The sequence below is a fragment of the Ornithodoros turicata genome, chromosome 2, assembly GCF_037126465.1.
Source record: "Ornithodoros turicata isolate Travis chromosome 2, ASM3712646v1, whole genome shotgun sequence".
Lineage (NCBI taxonomy): Eukaryota > Metazoa > Arthropoda > Arachnida > Ixodida > Argasidae > Ornithodoros > Ornithodoros turicata.
Genome location: NC_088202.1, coordinates 61,527,669 through 61,540,390, shown reverse-complemented (window position 1 = coordinate 61,540,390; position 12,722 = coordinate 61,527,669). Strand labels below are relative to the sequence as shown.

The following is a 12,722-nucleotide window of genomic DNA, read 5'->3' as shown; positions in this document are numbered from 1 at the left end:
AAAAAAACAGCGTATATCGTATTATGCTGCGCGAGTAGAAGTGATTTTCCCAATTCGATTTGTGTACCCTTGTCCTGTGCTTTCTTTACACAGGGACAACGCGACTGTGTATGTAGCATTATGCAATAATTATCTGATAGCAGGAATGGGTGCCTTTTTCTCCATTTATTAGCATGTGCTTCGGTTTCTTTTTTTTTTTTTTGCAGTTATAGCTATTCAAGCAAAAGTACGTGTAATTTTTCATGGCTCTTTTTTTCTTTCACTGCTAAAGCAGAAGAAAATCACTTGGTAAAGCTGAATAGTGTTCTATCACGGAAAGTGGGTTTGTTTGTTTTTTGTTTGTTTGTTAGATTTTGTTGGGTGCTCGATGAAGTAAGCAGTGCTTAATCTTGCAGTTATGGGTATTTGAGCAGAAATGTTGGTGTCTGAGCCAGGAGTAGAAATTCCAATAAAGCACCTCTCCTTGTGCATTCCTGAGCTGCTGTGTGCGCGCGCGTGTGTGCTTTTTTCCTGGTTTGTGACGTCATCATGGCATGTTGGGGCTTGTTTAGCAGTGTTGCAATTTTACCCGTCGCTATTATCTTGTTGTTGTTATCTTGTGTTAGCCGCGTAGCGATGTCCGGTGACTCTGCTATTATTCCCGAGGTCTTAAGCCTTTTCCCTGCTCACCTAAGGAAATTTGTGTATCCCTGTCCTGTGCATTGTTTGCGGCAATGCGTCTGTGTATGTGGCACTATCAGATACCAGACATGAGTGCGTTTTTCTCCGTTTATTAGCATGTGCTTCGGTTTCTTTCTTTTTTTTTTTCAGTTATAGCTATTCAAACAAAAGTACGTGTAATTTTTCATGGCTCTTTTTTTCTTTCACTGCTAAAGCAGAAGAAAATCACTTGGTAAAGCTGAATAGTGTTCTATCACGGAAAGTGGGTTTGTTTGTTTTTGTTTGTTTGTTTGATTTTGTTGAGTGCTCAATGAAGTAAGCAGTACTTAATCTTGCAGTTATGGGTATTTGAGCAGAAATGTTGGTGTCTGAGCCAGGAGTAGAAATTCCAATAAAGCACCTCTCCTTGTGCATTCCTGAGCTGCGCGTGTGTGCGCGCGTGCTTCTTTTTTCGTGGTTTGTGACGTCATCACGGCATGTTGGGGCTTGTTTAGCAGTGTTACGATTTTACCCGCCGCTAGTATCTTGTTGTTATCTTGTGTTAGCCGCGTAGCGTTGTGTGGTGACCTGAGGTCTTAAGCCTTTTCCCTCATCGCTTAAGTGAATTTGTGTACCCTTGTCCTGTGGTTTCTTTACGCAGGGACAATGCGACTGTATGTAGCATTATGCAATAATTATCTGATAGCAGTTGATGGTAGTTTGTTTAGCATGTGTTTAATTTTGAAGTCATAGCCATTTTGCTATTTGAGCAGAAATGCTGGTATCTGAGGGCTTAATGCTGCGGGTAGAAATTCCTGTCTGAGATGAATCTGCATTTCACTGCAATTTGTTTCATTTAAGTAATATTATTGAAATTCCACAGCCACTGTGAATAAAAAGGGATGGCTGTGTGCCTGTTCATGGAAGCAACTTGCATATCGGAATGACATGTGATGAGAGCGAACTTTGCGCTCAGGTGCGGCAATGGTGTAGGCGGACGGAGCATTACGTGAAGCCAAGGGCAAGCTGCGACCTTGAACATGCAGAGCAAGTTTATTTTTAGGCTATGAGGACTCCTCGCGCTCGTGCATGTTGGGGCATGCAGCGAGGTCGCCGCTATATAAGTGGGGAGGATGTGTAAAGAAGCAGCAGTCTTCGCATCGCTTCGGGAGTGTGCGGAGCTCGCTTCAAAAGTAAGTATTTTTCATCCACGCTCTGTGGTGCACGTTTTCTTAGTGTTTCTTCTTTTTTTTTTCAGTGCCTAGATGCGTGTTCTGCTTTTTTGATCCTCATGATATCGGGGATGATGAGCCATTGGAAGAGAATTCACCATCTTCTCCAGACATTTCACCTGGCACATTGCATGCTCACGTTGAGCGATCACATCCCTATGTGGACATTTCCTTCCTGCCTTTCTTTCAAACTGATAGCGCATTTCGAGGTATCGTCAAAGCGTTTGTGCTATTGGCATCTGTTCACGATCAGGGAGTAGAGGACTTGCAACAATATTTAATGAACCACCTCCACAATATAATTGCTATTTTGCGAGCGCAAAGAATACCCTTTAGGTTTTGCATTTGTTCTGACGTTCTAATGATGAAAGAAAATCGAGGGGATGTAACCGCACACATAGCTCATTTTATGGCGCTTGCTCGCGAAGTCCACAGCGATGGAGCTATCGTAAATACTTTGATGGATGTGATTCAGGAGTCCACTGGGCGCGTTGAAAATTACCAGCGCGAGGGTAGTGGGTTTGTATCCACTGACGTCCAAAAAGTTCAAATGTGTATTTCCGCTGTGAAAACTAAAAAATTCGGGTGCAATGGGGGTACTTCCCACAAATTTGGCTAAACGCAGAAACGTGTTAACGAATGTCCCTTTACCAGAGCGTAAGGAGGGCGAGTGCTTTAAATACAATACGCTCGCCCTCTTGCACCCGCAGGAAAGGAACCGATGGAAAAAATATGAAAATTATGCAACAGAGTACTGGTGGCCTAGTCACTTCCCTGTATCCTTCTCTGATCTTGACGAATTGAAAACCAAAACAAGATTTCCGTCTACGTGTACGCGTACGTCGATCAGGGAGTACATGTGTCGCGACCCCCAAAACTAGAATGGGAAAAGAAAATTCACTTGTTGGAAGTAGATGAGCATTTTTTTGGAATTAAGTCCCTCGAACGCTTGTTGACAACAAGAAGTAACCATTTCGTATGCGAACGCTGTACACGCTCTTTCGTGAAGGAAGAGAGCATGGCGAAACATCGACGCCTTTGCACGGATGTGAACGAAATCCTGTTGGAATTTTGCGAGCCGGGAAAAAATTTTGTAGAGTTTACTAAAATACAGTACATGCAGCAGTACAACTACGTCGTTGCGTTGGACACTGAGAGCGTTCTCGCACCCAGTGGTGTTGGCATGCAACGTCACATTACCTCTAGCTTTGTGCCGTGCTTGTGCGTACCCACGACTCAAAGGTGATGCGCATTAGAACACACCATGGGGAAGATGCGGCAAAGCAGTGTGTGAAGGCGCTCATGGAAATGCGTGATGAAATGATTGCCTTGAACGCCTGCCCGCTGCAATGGTGCTGAGCGACGAACAACAAGCCAAGCACAGAGCTGCCACCCACTGTGCATACTGTAAACGGGAATTCGCGAAAGACCTACCTCGTGTCCGGCATCATGATCATTCGAAGCATTGTACTGCGGGTGAGACAAATTATATCGCGACACTGTGCAACCCCTGTAACGTCGCGTGCATTACCAGAGAAAAATTGCCGATCATGGTCCACAATTTGTCTTATGATTTGGCTGGACTGTTACGGGAATTTCACGTTCTCGGGTGGAAGCGACCTCCCTTCATCCACGCGACCTCCCTCATTGTGGCCAGCTCCATGGAAAAAATCCGTTCGTTTGAAATTGGTACCTTCCTCTTCAGAGATACCATGCAGTACCTAAATTCATCACTTGGGGAGCTTGTGGAAACCGTCAAATCCATGGGGGGTGCAGAGGCGTTCCAATGCTTGAAGCAGGTATTTGGAGACGACTACAAAATTTTGCTTCGTAAAGGTGTGTTCCCTTACAGTTACCTTAGTTCTTTTGCAGTGTACGACGAGTTGAGTCTCCCAGAAAAATCCGCTTTTCGAAATGATCTAACTGGGGAAGATGTAAGCGACGAGGACTACCAGTACGCTGTGCATGTATTTGAGCATTTTGGGTGCTCGAGTTTACGGGATTATAACACTTTGTACCTGAAGACGGATGCCCTCTTACATGCAGACATAATGCAGCACTTCCGACGCCTGTGCTACAGCGCACGCGGATTGAATTGCTTCATTGCGTTTCTCTGGCATCCTATTCGTGGCAATGTGCGTTAAATTATACGAATGCAAAATTGGAATTGATTACCGATGAGGAAATGTACAGAACCATCGAATCGGGCGTTAGAGGCGGGCTCTGTCAGGCGAGCAGGCGTCATTCGCGTGCCAATAACCCTCTGTGTAGCGGCTATGATCCTGATAAAGAGGAGGTGTACATATCATACATAGATTGCAACAATCTTTACGGATTTAGTATGATAAAGCACCTCCCTGTCGGTGATTTCGAATGGGTCGAGGATTTTAGCTCCGTGGATTTTATGCGTCATCCCACGGATTCGGAGGTGGGTATGTGTACGTATGTGACTTGGAGTATCCAAAATCTATCCACGCTCTAACGAGGTACTTCCCCCTGGCTCCCGAGAAGGCAGTCGTCCCAAAGGAATGGCTCTCGCCATTCCAGCGAAGGCTTCTCGAAGAATTAATGTATCAGCCTGCTAACAGCAAAAAGCTGTTGCTCACGTGCAAGGACAAGGTCGAGTATGTCGTTCATTACGCGTTGCTCGCACTCTATTGTAGATTGGGCATGAGGGTGACGAAAATTCACCGAATTCTAAAATTTCGTCAAGCACCATTCCTGCGTCCCTACATCGAGGACAATGTTGCCAGACGCGTTGCCTCGTGTACGACTTTCGAAAAAAACTTCTACAAACTCTCAAATAATGCAGTCTTTGGGAGAACACTTTTAAATAAATTTAACATGCGTGATATTCGAGTAGCCTTCGATGAGGAGACGGCGAGTCGCCTCGGGAGTCGGGCAGAATGCGTGCGGATGGAAATTTTGTCCCCGGATTGTGTCATGTACGAAATGCGCAAAAGAAAAGTGCGATGCGATTTCCCGCTCCAATTGGGTTTACGATTTTAGAACTCAGTAAATTAACCATGTACTCATTCTACTACGAAACCCTCTTGAGCAAGCTCACTTGTCCGGTGATTACCTGCTACTTTGACACGGATTCTTTAATCCTCGGCCTATTCTGCAAGGACTACGAAGATCAGTTACGAGCGATCGCCGACGACCACTTAGATCTGTCTTCCTTCGATCGGGATCATCCACTGTACAGTGAAAAGAATCGTGGAAGGCTTGGGGCATTCAAAAGCGAAACTGGTAGTGTACCTATTGAGGAAGTAGTTTGTTTGAAAGCTAAAATGTACTCCATCAAATTAGCTGGAGGAAGCAAATTGCAAGAGCTAAAGGGGTCAAAAAGAATATTGTACGCAAGCACCTCCTCCATGAGACGTACTGCAATACCTTGTTCAATCACACGAGCGTATCGAATCGAACAAGTATCGATCGTTGGAAAGAAGCAGTGTATGTACACCATCAGAAATGTCAAAAGAAGTCTGATGGCATACGACGACAAGAGATACCTGTGCAATGACATCGACTCCTATCCTTATGGAAGCTATGAATATGGTAAGTTTAAGTGGGTGATATAACTAGTGAAGCTCATAATGTTCTTTTTTGCTTCAGAAGATGTGCAGGAAGAGAATTAATGCTTCTGTCACATGCTGTTCTCTCCTGCGGTTTGCCTCTGGGTCATGGACAGAGAGGGATGAGTGCCTGGGTGATCCACATAGTACCTATGTGAAGAACACTATGGATGTTAGCGGAGATATACAGCGTGCATGGATGTGTCCCCAGGGAGAACTACAATATCTCCGAGACTGCCATGATGTACTCAATAAACATTGAAAACTATTTACCATGTTTTTGTGTGCCAACCATTGCTGAGAGTCGACGCAGGCTAAAAAAGAATGCCGCCCCGGACCAATAAGCAATTTGGAGGGAATTGTGAGCTGGCCTAAAAATGAATGGGATTGACCAATGAGCGGTTGTCTATTTGCAGCTGGAATTATGAAGCATATGCAGTTGAAAGCGTGTGACCGAGTAACCTTGAGAAGGAATGACCAATGAGTCTATCGAGCATGTATGACAGGAAGCCAACAAGCCAATCACTAGGTTTTAGAAATGGATGGAAGTGACCACCCCCAGGACCAATAGACAGGTGAGCGTTTTGAGAAGCCTATGAGCCGACTTAGAATTGAATAGAATAGATCATTTTGGTGTCTACGAGCGAGTGAGCAATGTTGGCAATGAAGGGTAGCCAATCTCATAGAAATTGGATGGATGAAGGGTGGAGCTGTGACCAACCACTAGAGGGTTTAGAAGTGCTTGACCTGGATTAGAATTGGCGTGTGGATTCGATAAAAAAGAGCGATTTGGAAGCCTATGAGCCAACTTAGAATTGAATAGAATAGATAATTTTGGTGTCTATGAGCGAGTGAACAATGCGGCAACGAAGGGTAGCCAATCACATAAAATTGGATGGATCACCATGAAGTGGTGGAGCCTGGATTAGACCTGGCTTCACCTGGATAGAAATGGTGGTGGATTAGAAATTCTAGAACTGGATTAGAAAAAAGTGGCTGTTGTACGTAACGGCTCTATACTACTGGTGTTTGCTCTAACGTGTCCAGAAATTTGTTTTAAAGGGACTCCCAAATAACACTGACATGTAAATACTATGGTACAATAGGATGAGCAACCCTAAAATAACATTGCCAGCGGACTACTAGCCCACATTCTACAACATATGATACGTGATCCTTCTCAAGCGGCTAATCTTTGCTTTGTCTTCTTTTCTTTCACAATGCCCCTTTGTTCACTCGACTCACGGCATATGTAAACAAACTGCGACGACGGAAGATTTCTGCCAACTTCTTTACATTGGAATTTTAGGAAAAATCTTCCCGGAAATAACACCGCAATCGATGCTGCCCCGACGACCGTTTGATAGGCGGCGCGTTCAAAGACACGGCCCCCCCAGAGGCGGATTGGAATTGTACAGTATGAGATGACCTGCAGAAAAAGTTAGTTCTGCTTTCACGAAGAGTCTCAATTTGTGTGTATTAAAAACTACAACGTAATCTTGAGGGTGAACATACTGCGGCCAACTCTGCATGCCTACGCTTGCTTCTCTTCGGAGACCTGTTGTCGTCCTCCATCTTGGAGGTGTGGAGCACCACCTGTACTTAATTAGATTCGCAAATAGACCAAGGCCCCACAACAGCCACTTCTCTAATCCCATAGAAGCCAATTCTAATCCAATGCGAGCCAATGCTGATTCAACACAATGCAGTTCTAATCCAACAATACAGTTCTTATCCAACATAATCCAGTCCTAATCCAACTCAAGCCAGCCCTGGTTGTTCGATCGTAGCTTCGCTGATTGGCGCATTCAAAGCCTACTGATCGCTGATTCGTTAGTCATAGCCCCGCTACTTTGATTCATGCAGATTGATCTAAGCCTACTGGTTGCTCATTGACTGGCTCTACCCACTTCACGCCAATTTGTCCATTTTAAGCCAACTGAACGCTGATTGGCTTTCTTGGCTTCGCCCTTTCACGCTGATTGGTCCATTTCAGTCATTGCTCCTCCTCTTCAGGCTGATTATCTCCGCCCCAATCATAAGCTCTGGCCCTGATTGGTTCAAGCCCTCTTGATTGGCCCCACCACGCCTACCTTTAACGTGCATCTACGAGGCTGTCCAGTCTGGTTTCAAATTGGTTATGTGTCCAATGGTACAGAGGTGGTCATTTCTGGTCATTTCAAAGCTCTGGCTAACATAGAATGGACCCCACCAGCTGCGGCTGCAAATGGCTTCAAGGAAACACGCACAGCACAATGATTTTGACATCTATTCAATACATTTTTTAGATCTTTCCCATTCGTCCACGACAGCCACTCATCGGTCATTCAGCGCAGCAGCTTATTGGTTCAGCTAGGACAGCCAGCCATTGGACATTTCTACTCATTTCTAAGCCAACTCCTAGGTTGGCTTATTCAAACTGCTGTTGGTAGATGATTCTAACTGAAAGCCACTCATTGGTTAATTGCATTCATCTCTTGATTTCTAAATCCCTCACAAGTTGGTGAAGTTTATTGGTCGAGCTATATTGCCACTCATTGGTCGTTTGCTCTCATCTCTAGATTTCTAAGTTCTTTTTCAAATGCTTATTGCTCTATAATTCTAGCTAGACAGCCACTTACCTCTAAATTTCTAAGCTCCCTCGCAGCATGATGGACTCAACTGCTAATTGTTCCGAAACAACAACAACTTTATCGTGAGATGATGAGTGGGGAGTTTCATCCATATAACCATTGGTCCATACATCTAGCTAGACGGCCACTCATGGGTCACATCTACACTTCTCTAGATTTCTAACCTCCCATAGGCTGGTAGACTCCAATGCTATTGGTCCATGTTTCTAACTGCATCATAGAGAGGCACTCATTGGTTAATTCCACTCTTCTCTAGATTTTCAAGCATTCTCATGGGTTGTTCAAGCGTACTGGTCGAGCTATAAGCACTCTCCCACCCTCTTATTCGCCCATAATTCTAGCTAGACATTCACTCGCTGATCATTTCTAGTTTTCCCTAGATTTCTAAGCCCACCCCCAACTGCGATTTGGTTCATGATTATAGCACTCATTAGAGAATTCCACTCACCTCCAAGTTTGAAAAGCTCCCTCCCAACCGATGATTAACCCATAATTCTAGCTATGTTCAGGAAAAGTGGTGCGATGCAGCCAAGCTTAAGAGCGTTTTCACGATGGCTTCAGAGCTCGCACAGAAATAACTGATTCTGTTTGTGCACCGCAAACATATGTACATATGTGCTCGACATACCTCTCGTCAAGGTGCTGCATTAGTTCATCAAATGCGCCTCAATGTGGCTTTTACAGCGCAGTGGCGTTACCGCTTGAGGCAAGTTGACTCTCCCCAATGCAGTCACCGCGGTGCTGTAGAAGATCTAGAACATATTGTTCTCCATTGTCCACACTACCAACCTTCCCGAACCGTACTCTCCGGATCCTTTAACGAGCTGAACTCTGACCTCCTCTCCCTCACAAACCTGCTTTGTGCTTGGCTACATCCAACCCACCAACGCTCTGCCCTCAAAGCTCTTTTCACTTTTCTGGATACCATAGGACTTTAATCCTTATTGCGAAGGGGTTCATTATTTTATTCCCCGCATCACCACCAGCAATGGGGTAGAGTATCGTTCCTAGCGATGAAATTCTCCGTTCCTCATCTAGTAATAAAGTTGTTGTTCTGTACTGGGCATGTAAATTTCATGCGACGCACCTCTTTTCAATGTGATTCGCACAAATTTTCGTATCAGAGGCGTTAGAAGCTTAACCCATACACCACTTTCACAGCTGTGGAACAACACAAGACATGAATAAAAACTCCCAGGTCAAGTACCGTACATCAACATGCTCAGGGTAAAATGTACACATATCAAAATACACACTATCCAGCCCCATAAAACCCCAGTAAAGCAGGCTTCATGCAGTTGCACGCATGCATTAGATGAGGCCCACCTCTCTGGACAACATCTTATGCATGCACTACGAAATCGAGCGAGGAGACTGCATTCTATTCGCAGTTCTCGATGTAGAGAGACCCGGACGCGACGACATGGTACCTATATATATATTTTTTGATATGGTAGCCTAGCTACACAATAAAATTTGTGTTATCATTTACAAAGACAACAAAGTCGTTTGTTTCCTTCAAACTATTATGTGAAAGTATGCAATGCTCCGTTAAATAGTTTTATCGCACCACCTCGCGCGAACTCAACATACGCAAGGTTGCAGCGTTTTGCACAAAAGTATTATTTAGAATGCACCCTCTATGGAGGATAGCATCACATGGGCTCAACCTGCACAAGCTCGCAGCGTTTCGCGCAACAACAACAACAATTGAATGCGTAATCTATCCACGATCGCATCGCGTGGACTGAACACAAGCTCGCTGCATTCCGCACGAAATAATCATTTTGAATACATAATCTGTGGTCGATCACGTCGCACGTGCTCAACGTGCGCTAGGTCGCTGCGTTTGTACAAGATAACAGAAGATAAATAATTTTGAATGCATAAGCTATGAACGATCTTATCGCATGGACTCGATGTGCACTACCTCGCACCGTTTTGCACAAAATATTAATTTTTGAATGCATAATTTGTTGTCGACAATTTTTGTACGAACGTTCACAAGCTTGCAGTGTTTCGGACTCAAACAAATAATTCAGAATGCATATTCTGTGAATGGTCATGTCGCACGGGCTCAACATGCACAGCATTTTGCACAAAATAATAATCTGGATTGTATAATCCGCAGGTGATCACGTCGCAAGGGACTCAATGTGCACTAGGTCTTAGTGTTCTGCACAAAAGAATAATCTTGGATGCATAATCTATGGACGATCGCGCCGCACAGACTCAATGTGCACAAAATTACAACAATGTAGATTTCACGCACCAAAATACGCGTACCACGCCACCTATCCATAGACAACAACACCTACCCAGTAAACCACAAACATCTTTTCGACGTACCAAAAAAATCCAAGTATCTAAGTCCAAAAGTAATGTGCAGTCGATATCCATCATACGTACACCGAGTACGTTAGAACAGGTGGAGGTCCATAGAACGTGCAGTATACTAAAGTTGTAGATATCTAATGTACATCCATTCTTAAGTGCGATCAACGTCTAATATATGTGACAAAATTTGGAGTCTTCAAACTGAAGACATAATTGTAATTCTTGGCCATGGGCACTTATGTAGACGGATTCGTAGTTTCATAGATTCTTCTGGCCTTTTACATATCTATCTCGATTTCTTTTGCGTGATGTATCTGTACGATATCCTCCATATTACTCCCAAGTGGCTTCGGTTTCGTACTCTTGCTATTTTGTCTCCTTGCACGGCACATAAATAACCGTCGGCTGAAGTATTTAGAGCCGCACGGGAATTAAAACGCGGATGCTTCAAACCACATGGTAAAGTCACAAACCTAAAGCTGGGCATATTGAATACATCGTGATAAAGCAGCACAAAGACGCGGACAAAGAAGGAAGACGGGACGACGGGACGACGCTCCCGTCTTCCTTCTTTGTCCGCGTCTTTGTGCTGCTTTATCACGATGAATGTACACCAACTACCCCGCCTTCACACACTCCTTCAGCATATTGAATATCTTTACGTCTCGTAGTGTATTCATTGGCTTCGCATAAGCGTAGTCAAGTCCCTAAGCATACACGCTTGCATCCACCACGAGGGAAATTCAGTGCTCAAATGAAGAAGTGCATGGACTGCAATACGAAGGTGTACCTGCGTGACAGTGTTCCGTGCCAAATATCTTAATGCACTTAATATATTAAGCAAGTACAAAGTCATGTACTACACATTTGCAAGTATCTGATGCACCGAATGGTACCAGATATGTACTTACTAATATGTTCAATTTCTATGCAGTTCAAAACCATATTCGAATTGTACAACTGCAAGTTTATGACAGAGTATTCTAACAGAGTTGTCATCTTTAGATAGACTGGTAATGCCTTCTAAGGGCATGCTAAATTGCCAACATTTCTACATAAATAATTATACTATATCTGCCTTAAATATACTTAGCCAGGTGCATTCATTAATAAAAAGGTACAATGTCATATACTACGCATTTCAATGATGTGCCAAGATACTTGGTTTCACCCAGCTTTTGTGTAGATCCACCTCGATATAATCTTAATTCGAACCGAATGAAGCCACCAAAAATTTGTTTCAGCTATCTTTCAGTTCCTCCTTGAAGCATCAGGAAAGGACTGTCTAATAAGTAGGTCATTAGCTCTTTCATCTTTCGTCTGCCAGTTTTTCCACCTACACCATAGCATATGCCGATCAGCAACCCACCCGCGTTCTCTCTTCTTTCAGATTTATGTGTTATGTCGCTGTTCTCTGTTCCGCGGTGCATTAAATAAAATGCATGCTGTTTTGATCTCATTCCCACTGTTTGGTGCTGCTTATAAGCAAAAAATCACCAGAAGTGCATGACACACGAAAAGGTACATCTGACATTCGATGGAGATTCCTTTGGTTCAGAGGTACGTCCTTTAGATGGTACAAAATCCAGCCTGGACATCCATACAACATACCAGCAACATGATTTGGTCAAGCATTCGATGATCTATAATACGTCCTTTCAACGCAGTTTGGATATATCTGGATATCTTCTAGACATACCAAATATCCAGGCCTATGCATACTCTGGACGTCTAAAGGACATTTATGGTTTACTGGGTACCTTCCAGTCTAGCTAACCGAGCAATATACTTACTTACTGCACGCCCTAATATAGTCGGTCTCTCTACCAAAGAGCATGCGTGTGGGGGGCATCTGTTTTATATCATAGCCTAAAAATAGCCGGTGGGGTTGCTGCCATTCAACTACACATTACTCATTCATGATACACACGATCGAAGGTGATCGGCCTCGCTTTATGTTCCTTGTTCTGCAGGCGAGATACATCGCAATGTACCCTGCTGTTCCAAAAAATCACTTACATGGTATGTGTCCAAAGCGGTCACATCACTTTGCACGTAAAATATGTCGCGCGCGAGGATCGCACCCCAAACTGCGACCTTGTAAGGAGCATTCCCGTCCGGTCATTCATCCCAGCCTCCGCGCATCACGAATCATCGAGTTCATGGAGCCACGGCGCGCATGTTAATGCATGATAGCTCGGCATAAACCAGGACATTACCGCGATGAATGTAGGCACACGTCATGAATGGGAATATATTAGAACTGCGGTGTAGAATTTACCCATTTTCGGCCGACAACCCCA

The 12,722-nt window shown here is 44.1% G+C and overlaps 1 long non-coding RNA gene across 1 annotated transcript; it reads left to right on the top strand.

The window, feature by feature from the left end:
- Nucleotides 1-5,321: 5,321 nt before the first annotated feature.
- LOC135383604 (uncharacterized) lies at nucleotides 5,322-5,724 on the top strand. Its single transcript, XR_010419963.1, has 2 exons — nucleotides 5,322-5,432; nucleotides 5,490-5,724. It is a non-coding gene; the product is annotated as an uncharacterized LOC135383604 (long non-coding RNA).
- The last annotated feature ends 6,998 nt before the right edge of the window (nucleotides 5,725-12,722 follow it).